Below are 21,775 nucleotides of genomic sequence, written 5' to 3'. Positions count from 1 at the left end.
GCCAACGTGTACAACTATAACACCTTTTGTGCCCTTAAAAGATGATATCCGCTCTACAACGTCATCAACCTTTTCCCCTGGCTGACATACCCTGGTCCTGTTCCACCTATCCTTTTTACAAAGCATGTTCCCCGTTTCCCTGACAATAGTCACCAAAAACTACTAGTTCCTGTGGGACCAGTGCATTCTGCCTTGGGGGTTGCCGCTGTGTTGTGTGATGACCAAGTGCAAGCTCTGGCATTGATGTGGGCAGCTGAGAGCTTTATGGGCCCCTCAATTTAGATCCTTTGAGGGGATGCACCCTGTCCTTCAAGCTCTCATATAGGATCATAACAACGCTGAGTTGTCGCCTGATTTCCTTACATCGCACGCACACACAAAGACATTTCCCACGGCAATATCATGTTCCATTCCAGAGTGTTCGGCAAACATTTCACAAGTTACACATTTTTTTAGGCTGTGATGCGTTGGAGAATCGCCTTCCTCCTCAGCCCCCGAGTTACAGCACTCCTACCACTTTGTGCCCATTGCTTTGCTGCTCTAGTTTGGGGCATGATATTTTAAATTAATAAGATCAATAAATTAAATTAATTAAATGTTAGTACTACGCTATCTAATAGAAACAGTGACGCGTATTATGCTGTATAATTATACGTTAGAGCTACCTAGTTACCTCAATTAAAAATTTGAATTCCCTACCACTATATACAAAAATCAATGGCTGCAAATTCGAACGAAATAACGGTTTTACGTGTATTAAGTAGTAATCCACAAAAACTCTTTTTATCTAAATTAAAATAAAAATAACCAGCATAACTATAACTATAAGACTACGTATAAAGTACAATATAAAATATCAATTATGTAAATAAAAAGGCAAACACTTATCGCTTTTTCGGAGCCTATAATTCACAGCTGTAATTTTTATGCCATACATGTTCGACACATGTATGGCATACTTTACGCGGCGCCCAAGATTTATCCCGATCACCTAGTTTTATGTCAAAGTATGCATAATAAGATTTTTTTACAAAATATGTAATATTTCCCTCTGCTTTACAGGAACAAAGCAACCACATACGTAACAAAATATGTCGGGACTGTTTATACTCTTTCTGGTTGCCATACTAAAATAAAACTAACGCACAATGAGAGCTCACAATGGTTTTTACAGAGCCTATACAGGGTGTTTCAGTTAAACGTTTCAGAACTTCTAAGAGGGGTAGGGTACATCCTGACAACTCGAAATCATATAGCAATGTGGGGTCGGAAATGCTTTCCTGAAGCGGTGTTGTACACAGAAGCACCATAAAGAAAAGAGACCGTAAGTGAGAAATCGTTTTAATAATACATGAAAAGAAGCAAAAGGTACATGGATTAAAGTAAGTGTTCGAAATTTCTTCAACCTCGTATTGCTTTCGCACAGTGGTACCTTGGAAAATGTGCTACAAATCCCCTTTTTCCTGCTGAAGTGTTGTTTTCCGATGAGGCATCCTTCACAAGGGAAGGAATTTTCAACACGCATAACGACCATATCTGGGCGGTCGAGAACCCGCATGCAATACGACGTCGTGCAGCACAGATTCGATTTTCGGTCAATGTATGGGCCGGTATTATGGGAGATCACCTCATCGGACCTTACCTGTTACCGTGTCGTGAGAAAACTTTCAAGTTTATTGGCGAGTAAAGCTCCTGCAGTTGATGGCATTTACCTTATAATTTTAAATGAGGTGCAAGTGATTGCATTGAAGCATTAAGGCTAATTATAAGAGCATCACTGTAGTTGAGAGAGATTCTGTTGGATTGGAAAAGTGCCAGTGTATTGCACATAAAGGTGGTTCTAAGAGTGTAGTGTAGTTGGAAATTACTCACCGGTCAATCTAACTTCACTAATAGGGAAAATCATGGCTTCAATGATCGAGGGTGGAATTTAGGATCATATAGATAGAAATGGAATTCTGACGGATACTCAGCATGGTTTTGTAAAGGAAAAATCATGTTTAACAAATCTAGTTAGCTATTTTTACAAGGTCACTCATGAGCGAGATTAAGGAATAATTTCAGTATTGTGTATTTAGATTTCAGCAAAGCATTTGACCTAATCAAAATTAGTGGTTAGTTTATAAGCTGGAACCGGTTGGAATCACAGGGAAAATCCTTAGATGGATAGCAGGATGGAGTCAGGCAAGAGGCAGAGGGTTTTGATAAATGGTTATTCTTCAGATTGGATTCATGTAAGAGGTGAGGTTCCCCAGGGATCAATATTGGGACCACTGTAATTTTTGATTTTCTTAAATGACATCAATGAAGGGATAGAGGGTGTGATGTCTAAATTTGCAGATGATGTAAAGATTAGTAGAGTAGTTAATGGAACTACTCTACTAATGGAGTACTAAAGATTAGTAGAGTAGTTAATGGAGGGCTCTGAAGAAGCCCTCCAAGCAGGGCTTCTTCAGAGTGACCTAGATAGACTTCAGGAATGGTCAGAAAAGTGACAGCTGTGCTTTAATTAACCCCAAAAGTAACCCCAAACTTTAATTTTAAGTTAATTGTAACTTTAAGTAGCCCCAAAATAACTTATACATTTGGTGGAGTTCAACTAAAGTCAGTAGTGGTAGAAAGGGACTTTTAGAGTTAGGATATGGTCAGACATGAAGTTCTCCGAGCATTGTAGACAGGTTGCAAGGAAGGCCCATGGTATCTGTCAATAATTTATTGGATATTTGCTAGTAGAGATATGGATATCCTAATCCCATTATATAAGGCTATCGTTAGACTTGGAATACTGTGTTAAGGTAAGGAGACTGCACCTAAAAAAAAAGTCATCGAGATCCTTGAAAGGGTCCAGAGATGGGTAACTCGCCTGGTGAGATTGGCAAAAGGACATCCTCATGAGGAAAGACTGAATATGTGTATGTTGCAGAGACTCGATTGAGGTGTTTAAGGCTCTGAGAGGCAAAAGTAAAATGAATGAGGACGAAATTTTCACGGTTATAAATGATTCTAGAACTAGGAGCATAAATTCAAATTATGGGAGGAGAAGTTTAGACTGGATTGCAGGAAGTTTTATTTTAGTCATTGAGTTATAATTGCTGGAATAAGTTACTCACATGGGTGGTTGAGGCTGACAGTTTGGGAACATTCAAAGATCAGCTGGATAGTTGCCTGTGGGAGGAAGAAAATGCATAAGTTGACTATTTCCTTTTCTTTTATTATTTATTAATTATTTGTTTTATTTAATTTTATTATTATTATTATTTTCCTTTTTTTTTTTTTTTTTTTTTGTGGTGCAGCCTATATTTTTCTTTCAAATGCATAGTGAGCTACCGGAATTGACCCATATTTATTTCCATTGTGGAGCAACACACCTTTGAGACTCCTCTTTGAGGCATTATGTAGTATTGCAACTAATTCCTAAATAGTTCATTTTATTACTTGAAAAACCATAGAATTGTCCTCAGAAATGTAGGGGACTAGTTCTTGATCTTTGTGTCTTTACTATGTGAAAAATGTCATTATGTGCTTGAAGATTTTTTGACTTAAGTCTAGAACTGAGGAGTTCTGCAGATTCCTTTGGTTAATTTATATGTCTTATCAGATTATCAAGTTCATACTGTGAAAACAGTTGAGCACTGGACTCAGTGTCTCCAGGCATTTAAACTTTAGTTTGATCTTCAGAAGCTTCACTTTTAACACTTTCTGCTGCTACATTCTCCCAATACAATACTGTGAAAACAGTTCAGCACTGGACTCGGTGTCTCCAGTCATTTAAACTTTAGTTTGATCTTCAGAAGCTTCACTTTTAACACTTTCTGCTGCTACATTCTCCCAATACAAGTAGAGGAGGGCATTTAATTATTAGATCTCCATGTGGGACTGTTCTAATGGCAGATGGAATATTAGGATACAATGCCCTTCTTACTCTTTGCATTATACACCTTTACGTTAACTAAGCATAAGTAACACTCATCACAGTGATTTGTTGGCTCTCGCCAAATCACGAGAGTTGCAAATGGCATGGTCTTCTTTTCACCGTTTTATCACAATCTAAATGCTTCAACACAGGCTCTGCAAACTTTATGTGGAGCCCATTGCTTATCTTGGTCACAGAGTTTCACTCCAAAATAATCACAATACACATTTTTTACAAATTCTGTAATATTTTGTCTTTGCTTGAGGATTGCATAACTTCCACAAATATAACAATAAGCTAAGTTTGAGTTGTTTAAACACTTGTGTGAAGACATTTTACTCACTTCTCAGCACAAGTTTGACATGATAAAAAAAAAATAATAAACCCATAAACACTGCTGCATGGAGCTCTCAAGGTTAAGAAACAAATGACTGAAGGTAGTATTGCCAACATGTGAAGATTTAGTTTACAAATTCCCAGCACATCTCATAACTTAATACATTCAATAATACAACTCATGACATAAACTTCAGTGATTTCTGAAAAAGCAGTATGTGATTGGAAAAAACAATATTACGGTGATTTCAGAAATGTTATTTCTGAAATTAGTGTGAAAAATTGAATTAAAAATAGCTATTAGTTTACAAATTCTGAAAACCATGCAGAGAGGTGTTTTTGTTTCTACATACTAAGTATGACAACAGAATGATATTCTCTCAAGATGGCTGCTACCTTTCAAGAAGAGACATTTATATATGTGGCCTAGCAACAGGCACCACCATATATCAGTGCTATAATAATCATTGGCCTGCATCATTACTGGAGATCATTGAGTGGCATCATCAGCCATTTTCAATCCACTGCAGGATGAAGGCCTCTCTAGCAACTTGCCAGTTCCTTCTGTTTTGTGCAATGGCCATCCATTTACTACCCACAAACTCATGGATTTCATTATTATTATCATTATCATTATTAGCCATATGGTGCAAGGAAGCCTGAGGCTTTTGCTGCACCAGGCAAAAAAAAAAAAAATTCTGAGTTATCCTGATCTATCCATCTCTGCCGTTGTCTTCCAGGTTTTCTTCTAGCTCCTCTTGGGTACCATTATATTATTTTCTTTGTCCATCTGTCATGTCTTCGAGCTATGTGTCCTGCCCAAGACCATTTTATTTCTTTAGTTTTGATAAGAATGTCCTTTACTTGAGTTTGCTGCCTAATCCATGTGTTTCTCTTCTTATCTAACAGTCTGATTCCCAATATAATTCTTTCCATTCTTTGCTGTGTAGTTCTCAGCTTCTCTTCCATTCTTTGCTGTGTAGTTCTCAGCTTCTCTTCCATTCTTTTGGTGAGTGCCCGAGTTTCACTTCCATAAGTCATGGTGGGGAGTATACACTGGTTCATTACTTTACGTTTCAGACAAACTGGGATATTGCTCTTCAGTATGTGACTATATTTCCTGAATGCTATCCATCCAAAATTTATTCGTCTCTTGACTTCTAGCCATTTATCCTTATTACAGCTAATACTTATCCCAGATAAGTATATGATTCCACCTTTTCAATTACTGCTCCTTCAATCATTATGTCCCTTTCTGTGGCATACTTGCTCATCATTACTTTTGTTTTAGCCATATTCATCTTTAATCCAAAATCCTTACTAACTCTGCATAACTGATTAAGATTTTCCTCTAATTCTTTGGGATCGTGGCTTATGACCACAATGTCATCTGCAAATCGTAAATGGTTTAGGTACTCTCCATTCACATTGACTCCTTTCTGCGACCAGTCTAATCTTCTGAAAGTTTCAAGGGCAGCAGTAAACAGCTTCAGAGATATTGTGTCTCCTTGTCGAACTCCTTTCTCGATTTTAAATTTGCTACTGTCTTTGTCTAGTCTAATAAAGGAGGTAGCACTCTCATATATTTTCTTCAAAATCATAATATATGGGGTATAATATGCCATGTCTTTCCAGTGCCCGAAACATTGCCTTATGCTGTATGGAGTCAAATGCCTTTTCATAATCCACAAATGCCAGGCATAATGATGTTTTATATTCATTTGCTTTCTCCACTAGCTGTGACATTATGTGAAGTTGATCCATAGTTGAGAATCCTGTCCTAAAGCCAGCTTGCCCTTTCGGTTGATTCTTATCAAGTATTCTTTCTAATCTGTTAGTAATGACCCTTGTGAACAACTTGTAGATGTGGGATCATCATCATCAGCCATTTTCAATCCACTGCAGGATGAAGGCCTCTCCAGCAACTTTCCAGTTCCTTCTGTTTTGAGCACTGGCCATCCATTTACTACTCAAAAACTCATGAATTTCATCTATCCATCTCCGCCTTTGTCTTCCAGGTTTTCTTCTAGCTCCTCTTGGGTACCATTCTGTTATTTTCTTAGTCCATCTGTCATCATGTCTTCGAGCTATGTGTCCTGCCCAAGACCATTTTAGTTCTTTAGTTTTGATAAGAATGTCCTTTAATTGAGTTTGCTGCCTAATCCATGTGTTTCTCTTCTTATCTAACAGTCTGATTCCCAATATGATTCGTTCCATTCTTCGCTGTGTAGTTCTTAGCTTCTCTTCCATTCTTTTGGTGAGTGCCCAAGTTTCACTTCCATAAGTCATGGTGGGGAGTATACATTGATTCATTATTTTACGTTTCAGACAAACTGGGATATTGCTCTTCAGTATGTGACTATATTTCCTGAATGCAAATCCATCCAAAATTTATTCTTCTCTTGACTTCCAGCCATTTATCATTATTACAGCTAATAACTTGTCCCAGATAAGTATATGACTCCACCTTTTCAATTACTGCTCCTTCAATCATTATTTCCCTTTTCGTGGCATACTTGTTCATCATTACTTTTGTTTTAGCCATATTCATCTTTAGTCCAAAATCCTTACTAACTGTGCATAACTGATTAAGATTTTCCTCTAATTCATTGGGATCGTGGCTTATGACCACAATGTCATCTGCAAATCGTAAATGGTTTAGGTACTCTCCGTTCACATTGACTCCTTTCTGCGACCAGTCTAATCTTCTGAAAGCTTCCTCAAGGGCAGCAGTAAACAGCTTCGGAGATAGTGTCTCCTTGTCGAACTCCTTTCTCGATTTTAAATTTGCCACTGTCTTTGTCTAGTCTAATAAAGGATGTAGCACTCTCATATATTTTCTTCAAAATCATAATATATGGAGTATCTATGCCTTGTCTTTCCAGTGCCCGAAACATTGCCTTATGCTGTATGGAGTCAAATGCCTTTTCATAATCCACAAATGCCAGGCATAATGGTGTTTTATATTCATTTGCTTTCTCCATTAGCTGTGATATTACGTGAAGGTGATCCATAGTTGAGAATCCTGTCCCAAAGCCAGCTTGCTCTTTCGGTTGATTCTCATCAAGTTTTCTTTCTAATCTGTTAGTAATGACCCTTGTGAACAACTTGTAGATATGGGATAACAAGCTAATTGGTCTATAATTTCCAATTTCTGATTTATCTCCTTTCTTATGCAGCAAAACTATGATTGCATTATTCCACTGCTTAGGCATCACACCTTTTCTAATGCACTTTGTGAAGAGCCTTGCCAGTTTTTGTGTTATGTCTCTTCCTCCCAATTTTAACAACTCTACAGTAACTTCATCTTCCCCAGGGGCTTTCCGATTCTTCATTTTCTTCAATGCATGTTCTACCTCATCAGGAAGAATATTGGGTATGTCGTATGTGTTGCTACTTTGCAATTCATCTTCCCCACTGCTGGTATCATTCCCTCGCTCCTTGTATAATTCTCTATAGTAGTCTTCTGCTATTTGAATTATGCCTTCTCTGCTGTTTATAAGTACACAATCACTATTCCTCAGTTTCAGTATCATTTGTTTTTCTGTATTACTGCTCATGGCTGCTGATTTAAATCCTTTGTTTTCCCTTAATGCTTGTTCTACTTTTCTTGTGTTAAATCTTCTTATGTCCTCTCTGAGTCTCTTTCTAATGGCTTTGCATAACACCGTATACTCAATTTTCTCCCTGTCAGTGTTTTTCTTCCTCTTCGTTTGTCGTCTTTGGTTCATCATGACAAGTGTTTCTTGACTAATTTTTTTTTTTACTTACTTTACTTAGATGTGGGATATCAAGCTAATTGGTCTATAATTTCCAATTTCTGATTTATCTCCTTTCTTATGCAGCAAAACTGATTGCTTTATTCCACTCCTTAGGCCTCACACCTTTTCTAATGCACTTTGTGAAGAGCCTTGCCAGTTTTTGAGTTATGTCTCTTCCTCCCAATTTTAACAACTCTACAGTAACTTCATCTTCCCATGGAGCTTTCTGATTCTTCATTTTCTTCAACGCCTGTTCTAACTCATCGGGAAGAATATTGGGTATGTCGTATGTGTTGCTAATTTGCGATCCATCTTCCCCACTTCTGGCATCATTCCCTCCCTCCTTGTATAATTCTCTATAGTAGTCTTCTGCTATTTGAATTATGCCTTCTCTGCTATTTATAAGTACACCATCACTATTCTTCAGTTTCAGTATCATTTGTTTTTCTGAATTACTGCTCATGGCTGCTGATTTAAGTGCTTTGTTTTCCCTTAATGCTTGTTCTACTTTTCTTGTGTTAAATCTTCTTATGTCCTCTCTCAGTCTCTTTCTAATGGCTTTGCATAACTCAGCATATTCAATTTTCTCCTTGTCAGTGTTTATCTTGCTCTTCATTTGTCGCCTTCGGTTCATCATAACAAGTGCTTCTTGACAAATTTTTTCTTCTTTGGATTTCTTTTTCCCTATAGGTTTCTTGGGCTTTATCACTTTCAGAAAGTTTTAATATTCCTTGTCAATATCTTGGTCCTGAGCAGTCTGCAGAAACTCAAACTTGTTCTTAAGTTACAGTACATACTGCTCTTTCTCCTCTTCTGTTATCTCAAAGACCTAAAACGCTGATGGAACTGATATTCGGGTGACACTCAAGTCAAAGTGGACCCAATTTCGGCCAAGTCCGGACGGTCTATGACAGCCAAATCCTCTGCTTGCACCTTCACGATGGTGGGACTGTTAGTAATCCTGGGTATAACCTTCATGCACAAGTACATGGTGGGTGACCACCCAGGTGTGAACCAACGTAAGCAGGGGTCGAGGTGTGGTGCCCACACCACATGGAGGAACGCCGCCCCTCTATGTTACCAGGCAGTACTAGGTGGTAGATGACTCTCATCAACCGGTGAAATACCACCACTTTGCTTATTGGAGGCTTGAAGTGGTGGAACCCATGTTTAGTCTCTAGAGCTAAGTTCCGGCCAACCCTTCCCTATCTCTTCCATCATGCAGTATGATTGATGATTTTTGAAGTTATGATGAATGTCGTGGCGAGATCCAATATTCCTTACATTTCGAGGGTACAGCTCTAAAATGGTGTTCGCAGGCCGGCCGCTAGTTAGTACACCGGACTGAACCTATTGGTAACTCTCTAGGAAGCTTCCGGATCAGCTAGTGTATAATCTTGCTACCTCTACTCTGCCAGATAGTGACTGGAGGGAGTCCGAGTAGTGTGTATGCGGGGAGCATTGTCGAGGCCACGTTATGTCAAGGATCTGGGTATATTCTTACCACATGTACGCCATATCCAAAAATTTCATTACTTCATACAGCATGTCCCACCCACTTTTTCTTACTATTGAATACACCATGAATTGTCAAAATAATAGAGCAAGCTTATCTGCGAAAAGATCTAAACCTCCCAAGGACTTCCTAATTCATTTCACAAATATACGTGGTCTCAATTCTAATCTCAACGATGTCCATTTCCACTTGCAGTCTTCCAAACCCCATGTACTTTTTCTGACTGAATCTCAGTTATCAGTTGATTCAACTACTGCTCATCTCAGATGTCCAAATTATTTGCTGTATGATTCCTTTCGCCTCAAAGGTGGTACTTGTGCATATGTCCGTTCTGATATTCCCTGTCAGAGACTTGGCAATTTGGAATCTCCTCTCTTTGATCTTCTCTGACTTAAAATCTCTCTACCTCATTGTGTAAAATTCATCTGTTGTCTCTACCGTTCTCCCAACTCCACTAATCACTTGGAGCTCTTTGACTTCCTCTCTTTGCAACTTGACTTTCTCCAGTCCAACTTTCCTAACAGTGAGGTAATTTTCCTTGGTGATTTTAATGTTCACAACTCCAGCTGGCTTCCGTTTTCTAGTCGCACCGACCCAGCAGGTCGAGATGCTGAGGCTTTTGCAATTACTAATGACCTAGCACAGATTGTTCATTTACCTACAAGAATACCGGACAATCCTAATCATACAGCCAATACGCTTGATCTTTTTCTCAGAAACAACCCTTCTAAGTACAGGGTTGAAGTGAGAGGTCCTTTAGGCACTTCAGATCACAACTTGGTGATTGCCTCTTCTCCAATGGAACCTTTATCTCATGGCTATTCCCAACCTCTTATTGTTTGGCATTACAAGAATGCAAAATGGGATGACCTGCGAGACTTCTTTTCTTCTTTTCCTTGGTCTGATTACTGTTTCAAAACTTCTGATGTCAACGTTTGCTCAGATCGTGTCAGTGAAATTATTCTTGCAGGAATGGAATCCTTTATCCCACACTCCACTTTAAAATCTCGTCCTTTATCTAAACCTTGGTTTTCCAATAAATATGCTAAGGCTGTCCAAGAGAAGAATGTTGCATATCGTAATTGGCTTGTTTCTAATTCTTCAGTTTCATTTTCTGCCTACACCAAAGCTCGCAACAATTGTAAAGCAGTTATTAATCAGTCCAAACTAGAGTTTGAACAGGCTAAGAGTAGAAAACTTGCTTCTTGCCCTAATGGTAGCCGAGCATTCTGGTCTCTTGCCAAAGCTATTGGCCGCAACTTTTGCCCATCTCTGCTCCCACCTCTGTCCAAACCAGATGGTTCTGTTGTCACTTCAGCCAAGGATAACGCTGACCTGCCAGCATCCCATTTTTCCTTGAGCTCATGTATTAATGATCTTGGTAAAACACCTCCCACCATTCCTAACACGCTCCATTCAATGCCTCCTGTGGTCTTCCGTCAAAAGGATATCAGAAGGATTTTGATGAATCTTGATGCTAAGAAAGCTCCAGGTCCTGATGGTATTTCTCCACTTGTTCTCAAAACCTGTGCTCCTGAACTTACTCCTATTCTTTGCCGCCTTTTTTCACTTTCTTATTCCAAAGGTGTTTTTCCTTCTGCTTGGAAATTTGCTCATATCCAGCCAGTTCCTAAAAAAGGGTGACAAATCCCTCCCATCCAATTATCGTCCCATTGCAATTACTTCTACTCTTTCTAAAGTAATGGCCCCTCGACGTGGGCACCTGTACGTGGTGAGGGGACCTCCCAGTGACGCTGCTGGACTTCCAGACTAGCATCACTGGGATCCAACGCCCACAGCCTAGGTTCCGGGCTTACATCAATGGAATCCGGCGTGTTTGCCGTGCGCTGCGACCCGTGGAAATTCGGAAAGGGGGATCCTGGTGGTTGAGGGGCCCAGCTTCAGTACACCACTTTGGCCCCTGCTTCGACAAGACGGGTGGTCCTGGAAGGCCCGGCTAGGATCAATCGGCTAGTAGGCTCGCCTGCGAGGGTCAACCGTGTCAATGCCACGCCCCTACCCTCATGGTCCGAGGGACAGGATTCAGGCTGGCGGCGGTGCGGGTATAGTGTCTGGGTAGCCCTGGTGTCCCACTCCCGAGCGCATTTATTGCATGCCGGGTAGTGGGCGTCCCTTTGGGCTCCGTGGTGGGTGGGGAGCCCGGGCACTGAACAATTTAAATAACTTCATGAATCCTGATAAACGTATTCCTTCAGGGGCCCCAACCCGGTCCCTATCTGAAAATAACGACGGAGAGGCAGATAGCATTATTGCTACAAAGAGGCAGCGAACCGAACTACCATCAGGGCCTGTCCCAAGGTTCTTAATAATGCATTCCACCAATGAAACACCGAATGGTAAAATGTCGCCCTTTTTTATACAAAAAGGGTTGGATGGGTTAGCAGGTACACCCAAGTCAGTTAAGAGGCTCCGTTCTGGGGACCTCTTGATTGAAACAAAAAATGACGGGCAGTCTGAACATCTACTCCGAGTAACATCAATCGGAGGTATACCCGTAACAGTGACACCACACAGAACACTAAATTCATCGAGAGGTGTCATTTCGGAGTGGGACCTTCTCGACGTCACCGAGGAGGAAATCTGCTCCGAACTAAAACCACAGGGAGTTACTGCCGTCAAGAGAATCACTGCGCGAAGGGATGGGAAAATTGTTAAAACCAGGAGTGTTATCCTGACTTTTAACTCTCCCAAACCTCCTGATGAGATCAAAGCTGGATACATCAACTGTCCAGTACGTCCATACATTCCGAACCCTTTACGGTGTTTTAAATGTCAGAAGTATGGACATTCTCAAATGGCCTGCCGTGGAGTCCTTGCATGCGCCCGGTGCGGTGCAAAGGACCACGAAACAACAGCATGTTCAGCCACCAAACCCACCTGCATTAACTGTGAGGGAGAACATCCGGCCTATTCAAGGGCATGCCAGAGGTGGAAAGAAGAAAAAGAAATCCAACGGCTGAAGGCAGAGCTAAACATATCGTACCAGGAGGCAAGAAAAGCAGTGAAACCTCTTAACATCAAAAAACCTACCTACGCCCAGAAGGTAGCAGGGAAATGTTCGATTGGGACTCAGACGGACATGTCCGTCCCCCCAAAAGAATCATTTACTCCCATTGCACGTTATCTTTTAAGCTCCCAAAAACCTGCACAGAAGGACCAATCAGCTGCCACTCCTATATCTGTACCTCCTAATGCTCCACAAGTAACAAAAGCAAAAGAAAAGAATAAGAAAGGGGAAGTAACACCTAGTACCCAGGAAAACATGGATGTCGAGCAGAAGGGGGTACATGATGAGTCAGTTTTGGAACTCTTCGCGGAGGAAGAAATGGACACAGGACAGCGTCCATACTTCCCCAGGAAAGATAAATCCAAGACTGACAAAATTAAGCCCTCAGCACCTCGGAAGCCGCCTGATGGACCCACCAAGTTGAAATAATGGCTAAATTCCTACAGTGGAATTGTCGTGGATTCCGGCAAAATACTGACGACATCAAGGCACTCCTGCAAAAGCACAAACCAGCTTGCTTTTGCATACAGGAGACTTATTTAAAGGCAAATGATGACCCCACCATGCATAACATTACCATCATTCGTAAGGATAGAATTGTGGATAGTCCTGCCCACGGAGGAGTCGCAATCCTCGTCGGCAACCAGATCCCATTTCAGCCTTTGCAGCTTACAACTAGCATTGAAGTTGTAGCAATTTGCCTTACAGTGGGGTTCTTATTAACTGTCTGCTCTGTTTATTTGCCACCTGGGATTGATATCCCCCAGAAAGACCTTGATGATCTTATCATGCAATTGCCTTCCCCTTGTTTAATTCTTGGGGATTTCAATGGACATAACACTCTGTGGGGTAGTGCTGACATCAATGGAAGGGGACGAGTCATAGAGCATATGCTCACTGACAATGATCTCTCCCTCCTAAATGTGGGAACAAACACCTTCTTCCACATGCCTACCCGTACTTTCTCTGCCATTGATCTTTCTATCTGCACCCCTTCTCTCCTTCCTTCACTTGCTTGGGAGGTAGAGGAGAACCCATATGGAAGCGATCACTTCCCCGTGATAATCACATTAACTAGCGGTAGACCGTGTCTTCCATTTAGTTTACCGCGGTGGAAGCTTGATCAGGCTGACTGGAATGCCTTTCAACATCTGGCAAATCTTGACATCGCTACAGTCAGTCAGGTGCCAATCAATGATGCAGTCATGTGCATCACAGAAACAATTGTCCAAGCAGCTGCAATTGCAATCCCAAAATCATCTAGCCGGTTCCCACTATTTCCGAAACCTTGGTGGAATTCCGAATGCACAGCAGCAAAAAAAAGCACAAAACAAAGCGTGGGGGATATTCCGCCGATATCCCACCACTGAAAATTTAATATCATTCAAACGTGCACGTGCAAAAGCACGTTATGTACGACGTCAGAGCCAAAGGAAATCTTGGATTCGTTTTACATCTTCCATAACTCAGACTGCTAGCTCAAAAGTAGTATGGGATAAGATCCGGAAAATGAAGGGAAAATATCCACCATGCCCTTCTGTGATCCTCGAGCATAACGGATGTCCAATTGCAGATCGAACTGCAGTAGCAAATACTCTAGGGGAAACATTTGCAAAAATATCTGCAATACCATCTTTTCCCGCAGAGTTTTTGGCCCTGAAAGAGAAAAATGAGAAAAACCCCCTGAACTTCTATTCAAAAGGGCTTGAATCTTATAACAAGCCCTTTTCACAGGAGGAATTAAATGCTGCACTCTTTCTCACGCACGCAAGTGCTGTGGGGCCCGATGACATCCACTATGAAATGGTAAAACACCTCACACCACAATGTAAGGATCACCTGTTAATTCTGTTTAACAGAATTTTTCTTAATAAACAATTTCCGGATTCCTGGCGGAAGGCAATCGTTCTTCCCTTCCCAAAACCAGGAAAGGATCCTAGAAATCCAAGTAACTACCGTCCTATTGCTCTGACAAGCTGTTTGTGCAAGATCCTGGAAAGAATGGTAAATTCTCGCCTGGTATGGTATTTAGAAACAAATGGTCTGCTTTCCAGGACACAGTGCGGCTTCCGAAGAAATAGATCCACTCTGGATCATTTAATCCGATTGGAAATGTCCATTCGTGATGCTTTTATTAAATCCGAGCATTTGGTAGCAGTTTTCTTTGATATTGAAAAAGCGTACTACACAGCCTGGCGATTTGGGATTTTAAAAGACCTCTATAACTTTGGTCTTAGAGGTAATCTTCCTCTTTTTATTAAAAACTTTCTTTCGAATCGCCAGTTTCAAATCCGTTTAGGATCCACCCTCTCTCGAGTTTTCTCTCAGGAAGAGGGAGTCCCACAAGGATCCGTTCTAAGTGTCACGCTTTTCGCAATCAAAATAAACTCTATCGCAGAACAACTTCCACCCACTGTAAACAATGCCCTCTATGTTGATGACTTTGCTATATTTTGTCATTCATGCAATATGAGGGTCATTGAAAGGCAACTGCAGAAAACCATTGACCATCTTACAGCTTGGTCTTTGGCTAATGGGTTCAGATTTTCATCACAGAAGACTGTTTGCGTACACTTTTGTCGCAAACGTAATCTTCATCCTGACCCAGAATTAAGGCTAGGGCAAAATAACATCCCAGTTGTAGCAGAATTCAAATTCCTTGGACTTATTTTCGACAAAAAGCTGACATTCTTACAACATATTCGTCAGCTGAGGACGAGATGTGTCAAAGGGCTTAACATCCTTCGTGCCCTTTCGTCAACCTCATGGGGCGCAGATCGTGCTACCCTTCTTCGTCTCTACCGGGCACTTGTCCGTCCCAAACTCGACTATGGGTCTCAGGTCTATGGTTCTGCTAGAGATAGTGCCCTTCGGTGGTTAGATCCAATCCACCATCAAGCCATCCGGACAGCCACTGGAGCATTTCGCACATCTCCTGTCCAAAGCCTTTACGTCGAAGCAAATGAACCATCTCTGTCTCTTCGACGTAAGCAGTTGTCCTTACAGTATGCATTCAAATTAAAATCCCTGCCCGATCATCCCACGTGGCCATCCGTTTTTCAGCCGCGTTGGGAAAATCTCTACAACACCCGTCGGACTGCCAACAAACCATTTGGTATTCGCATTCAAGGGCTGCTGAATGAGCTGAACTTGACGGTAGACAATGTTGCCCAGTCACCAGGGCAATTCTTTCCACCCTGTCATGCTCATTTTCCAACTTGCGACTTCTCCCTTAAGATCTGGGAGAAGGCTACTACACCGCCATCTGTCTACCAGCAACTCTTTGCAGTACATCGACAGCAGTATTCTGACTTTCTGCCAATCTATACAGATGGCTCAAAGTTAGAATGTCATGTGGGATCTGCTGTTGTGTTCCCTCACAAAACAATATCCTATAAGATCCCACAAGAAACTAGCATTTATACTGCAGAGTTGCATGCAATACAAACAGCCCTAGATCACATTAAAAATTGCGACTACCAGAGGTATATGATTTACTGCGATTCATCGAGCGTGTTACAGGCTCTGGTATCGGTGGGTTTTAACCCTCATCCGATCCTGTCCAGGATCCAGCAGATTCTTTTTTCTCTCAAGACATTAGAATTCGATATTCGCTTTTGCTGGATCCCAAGCCACATTGGGATCCGGGGAAATGAATCGGCTGATGCTGCTGCCAAATCAGCCATTTCCCTGGATAATCATTGCCTGTCAGTCCCCTATACAGACTACAGGCAAATAATACGTTCTAAACTGCTTTCCCAATGGCAAGATTCTTGGCACGGACAGACCACAAATAAATTACATCAAATCAAGCCTGTAATTTCGCAATGGCAGTCCAGTCTACGCAGGGTCCGAAGAGAGGAAGTTGTTCTTGCTCGGCTCCGCATAGGTCATAGTCATCTAACTCATTCCTACTTGCTGAGGGCGGATGACCCACCTATGTGCGAGATGTGTAATGTTATTTTAACCGTTCGTCATATTTTAATAGAATGTCCTGTTTTTATAGAAGCCCGACGCTTGTATTTTACCGCTTTTAATAATTTGACTGAGCCATTTACACTCAGTCGGATTATAGGTGACAGACACAATACGTCTGACGTCTTTAATTTTTTACAATTTGTTAATTTTTATACAAAGCTCTAAGTTTTATGCTTTTACTATTATACCTTTTTAACACAAATGTTTGACGTGGTAGCCTTGGCTACCAAAATATTTAATAGCATTTTAAAATTTGACTTGGCGCATTATGGCCTTAGCTGCCAATGCGCCATAAAAATCCAAATCAAACCAAACCAAATCTAAAGTAATGGAGAAATCAATTAACCGCCAACTCTTAAACTACCTAGAAACTTTCCGTCTGATCAACGATCGCCAGTATGGATTCCGTCAGTGTCGATCCACTGGTGATATTCTGGCTTATGTTACCCATTTATGGACTAATTCAATGGAAAGGTTCGGTGAAACACAAGTAGTTGCTCTTGACATCTCAAAGGCTTTTGATCGTGTTTGGCATAAAGGTCTTCTAAACAAGCTTCCATCTTATGGTTTGCCAACTGTTTTTAGTAATTGGTTATCCAGTTTTCTCTCTGATCGCTCACTGAGGGTGATGGTAGATGGCTCTCTGTCTTCTAACTTCTCCACTAATGCCGGTGTCCCCCAAGGTTCAGTTCTTTCCCCCACTCTTTTCCTCTTGTATATCAATGACCTTCTTCCATTGACTGGAAATCCTATCCATAGTTTTGCCGATGATAGCACATTGCATTCAACTTTCCATTTTGAGAAACCTTGCCCAGCTCAATCAGCTTTAAGTTCTCGAAAATCTGCTGCCAATTCCTTAAATGCCGATCTTCAGGTAATTCTCCAGTGGGGCAAAGACAACTTAGTTGATTTCAACCCTTCTAAAACTCAATCTTGTCTTATATCTCACAAAAAGGATTCTTCTGCTCCTATGCTTATCTTTAGTGACACTCCAATTTCTAGGCAAAATGATATATCTCTTTTGGGGATTACCCTGACTTCTAATCTCTCTTTGCACAAGCACATTAGAAATATTGCTTCCTCTGCATCTAAAAAACTTGGTTTTCTCTTTCGCTCTCGGCGTTACTTTTCTCCCAAACAGCTGCTCACTCTGTATAAATCGCAAATCCGCCCTGCCATGGAATATTGTTCCCACATCTGGGGTGGTGCCCCCAAAACCTCTCTCAGGCTTCTTGATTCCATTCAGAAGAGGGCAGTTCGGTTAATTAATGATTCATCTCTAACAGAGTCTCTCCACTCGCTGTCTCATAGACGCACTGTTTCTGCTGCATGCCTCTTCTACAGATACTTCCATGGGCACTGTTCTTCTGAATTGGCTTCTATAATTCCCGCTCGTCACCACCAAATACGGAGGATGCGGAAAGGTCAGGGAATGACCACCGCACCGGAGCAATATGGCCTTAGTTGCTAATGCTCCTAAAAACCAAATAACAACAACATAATTCCCGCTCTCTCTCTTTCGAAACAGTCCGAACACGTGCCGCCACCAGCCAACATCCATTTACTGTCCAACTTCAAACCCACAGAACCAACTTTTCATCTTCCTCATTTATTCATTCAACTGCCGTTTTCTGGAACAACCTTCCTTCATACGTATTTCCTGAAAATTACAATCTACAGAAGTTCAAGTCCAATATCAACAAATATCTTCTTTCGTCTTCTCAACCTCCAACCCAAGCACGGTACTAAGTACTATAGGTTTAATACCTCTCGTGTTTGGGGTTCTCATAAAAAAAAAAAAAAAAAAAAATTCCCGAGTTACCCTGAGAGAGAGAGAGAATGAGAATCACCAAGAAAGAGAAAGATGATGATATCTAGCTCAGGATCCCTGGTGTGCCAAGCTCATACTCACCAGATGTGAGCCCCTGGGGTTAAATGGAAGTTGCTAGCTTAAATATATTCTCGGAACAACTGGATAAACCTTTTGAGCAAATGGATAGGTGAACTGGAAAGGTATTTATTTATGTTTTTTTTGGATGATGCTCTATAACCTTGCTTCCTTGCATCATATGCCACTACTAATGCATGCCATATTCAAAAATTAGAAAAATTCATGTGTTACTGCCTCTACTTTTCATTATCTGCTGAATACATCATGAATTGAAAACTAGTAGGACAGACTTTATCTCCAAAAAGATATAAATCTCCCAAGAACTTCTTCATTCATTTAACAACTTTACTTAGATATCAGTTTCGATCTCAATGATGTTCATTTCCTCCTACAATCTTCCAAGTTACACTTGTTTTTAGGTGTAGTATCAATTATCTTTGCCTCATCCACTACCCATTTCAGTTGTCCTGGTTATTTGCTTTACAATTCCTTTTGCATCAAAGGTGGTATTTTTGTTTATGTGTACTCTGATATTCCTGGTAAGAGACCTCCTAATGTGCGGTTTCCTCTGGTCTAAAATCTTTTTACTACATTCTATTTGCATCTCCAGCTGGCTGCAATTTTATAGTTATGTATCTTGTTTTGAGATTATGAGGTTTCTGCAATTATTACTGACCTCCATATCCATTTCGCCGACCAGGCTAGCCAGGTAGGTAAAGTGCCTGCCTGGCAACCCAAAGGTCGCGGGTTCAAATCCCACCTCAGGCTTGGATCAGAGTAAAATGCAAAAACTTTGGGAGGTGCATTATGGCAACAGAAGCCGATGAGCCAACAACTAACAAAAAAAAATATCCATTTCCTTACGGGAATACCAAGACAAACTTAGCCACACATTGAACACACTTGAACTTTTCTGTTGTCAGCAGCCCTTCAAGGTGTAAAATCTTGTCCTCTAGGCTCTTGATCACAATATTGTGATGGGCTCTTCTCTATTCTCTCTCTCTCCATATGTCATTTTCAGGTTCATTTGACATTAAGAAACATGAAATGGGATGATCTGTATGATTTTTTTCCTTTATTTGATTACTGCTTTAAATCTTCTGATCCTAATGTTTGTTGGATTATGTCAGCAAATTATTTTTGTAGGGATGAAATCCATTTTTCGCATTCCAATCCAAAATCTTATGTCTTATTTAATCCTTTGTTTCCGAATAAATGGGCTAAGACTCTTCGTGATAACAATGTAGCATATTGCATTGGCCTGTATACAAATCTCTAGCTTTGTTTTCTGTCTTGCAACAATTGTGAAATAGTTATCAGTCAGTCCAAACTTCATTTTGAACAAAATTAGGAGTAGAAAACTTGCTTCTTGTCCAAGTGGTAATTGAGTATTCTAGCCCTTTTCCAAATAGGACAAGAGCCATAACTTTTGTCCATCCATCTCTGTTAAAACCTGATTGCTCTATTGATCCTTAGCTAAAGATAAAGCTGACTTACTAGCACCCTACTTTTCTTCTAACTCTTTATTTATGATATTCATAGGTGGTAGATGACTTTCATCAACCGGTGAAATACCACCACTTTGCTTATTGGAGGCTTGAAGTGGTGAACCCCATGTTTAGTCTCTAGAGCAAAGTTTCCGGCATTCCCCTCCCCCCATACTTCTCCTTCAACCCATGCACGGTACTAAGTACTATAGGTTTTGATACCCTTCGTGTTTGGGGTTTTCATTAAAAAAAAAAAAAAAAAACCTATTGCCATACTCGGTACACTCCAGTCAGTGGCTCTTGCAGTCTTCCGACAGAAGGATGTTAGAAGAATTCTGAACAATCTTGACACACTGAGTTCCAGATCAAGATGCTGTTTTTCCCCTTATTCTCTAAACCTCCTGAGTTTACTCCTGTCCTGTGTTGTCTTTTTAGACTTTCTTATTCCACTGGTATTTTTCTTTTTTGCTTGAAAATTTTCTCATATCTGGCCAGTTTCTAAAGTTGGTGACAAATCCCTCCTGTTCAATTATCACCTCATTGCTCTTACCTCTATTCTTTCCAAATTAATCAATCAGATCACCTCGCAGGTGATCTGATTGAGGTGAATAAGGGCTTGTACGGGTTGAGCACGCTGAATTTTGATGGGATTCATCCACTTGTTCAGATTACAAACCTAAGGGGGCATAAATTCAAATTGAGGAAAGACAGCTGTAGAATAGATGTGCGGAAATTTTCCTTTAGCCGGCAGGTGGTTAATTGCTGGAACAAACTTCCATCTGTTGTTGTGGAAATTGATAGATTAAATAAATTTAAGGAGGGAATGATTGTGTGAATTTTTTTTTTTTTTTTTTTGACTGATGCTACATAAGCTCATACACTTGCTTTCTTGCATCATATCCCACTATTGCTATTACTGTTAATGCTGAAATGCATTAACTGCTAACTCTTAAACAATCTCAAAGCCTCAATTAGTGATTACAATATGTTTTTCATCAGTAGAAAACTGGTGATATCAGTATTGGTAGTAGTATATGATGCGTGAAAGCAAGCTATACAGCATCAGCCAAAATAAAACTTCCCATTTCACCTGTCCATCCCTCCAACATTTTGTCTAGTTCTTTGAATTTATTCAAGCTATCCACTTCTGCCACATCAGATGGAAATTTTTCCAGCAATCAAGTACCTTTTGGCTAAAGGAAAACTTTTGCATATCAATCCTGCAACTGTCCTTCCTCAGTTTGAATTTATGCCACTTCCCCCCCCCTCTGCATCATATTTCTAAAGAATTTCTCATATGCGTAGTCGGAGTAAGAGGAATAATCCCATCAGCATTGAGCTGGCTCATCATTTCATAGCCTTAAACACCTCAGTCAGATTGCCTCACAGGTGCCTAGCTTCCAGATACACAATTTGCAGAACTGAAGCCTTTCTTGGTAAGAGCACTCCCTTTGATCCCCTCACCATTCTCATTGCTCTTCTCTGAACCCTCTCCAGCAGCTCTTCATCCTTCCTACAATAAGGCCTCCAGATCTGGATGCAATACACAAGCTGAAACCAACATTGTCTTATACAATGAAATAATCACCTCCATATCCCAACTAGCAAAATTCCTGTATATCATTGACAAAATTCCATATGCTGCCAGGCAGTCTGTTTGCACTGCTAAGACAACTTCATATATAACTGCACAGGAGTCTGCTGACGAGGCTACTAGTGACGGTCGTGTTCCAAGCCGCTAAGTGGATTTTTCTTATTTATTGATTTGAAATTATTATTTTTCTAAAACTTTTGATTTAAATTTAGTAGTATAACATTATTTTGTGATTTTTTGATTAATTTGGTGTATTTATTCTTTACTCGGC

The 21,775-nt window shown here is 40.6% G+C and overlaps 1 protein-coding gene across 2 annotated transcripts in view; it reads left to right on the top strand.

The window, feature by feature from the left end:
- LOC150084582 (uncharacterized) overlaps positions 1–21,775 on the top strand; it is a 214,045-nt gene that overhangs the window by 77,897 nt on the left and 114,373 nt on the right. The gene's annotated exons all lie outside the window — the stretch shown is intronic.

The sequence above is a fragment of the Mastigoproctus giganteus genome, chromosome 6, assembly GCF_048544385.1.
Source record: "Mastigoproctus giganteus isolate SK-2022 chromosome 6, ASM4854438v1, whole genome shotgun sequence".
Classification (NCBI taxonomy): Eukaryota; Metazoa; Arthropoda; class Arachnida; order Uropygi; family Thelyphonidae; genus Mastigoproctus; species Mastigoproctus giganteus.
Note: the sequence above shows the minus strand (reverse complement) of the source record. Positions and strands in the feature narration are given on the sequence as shown.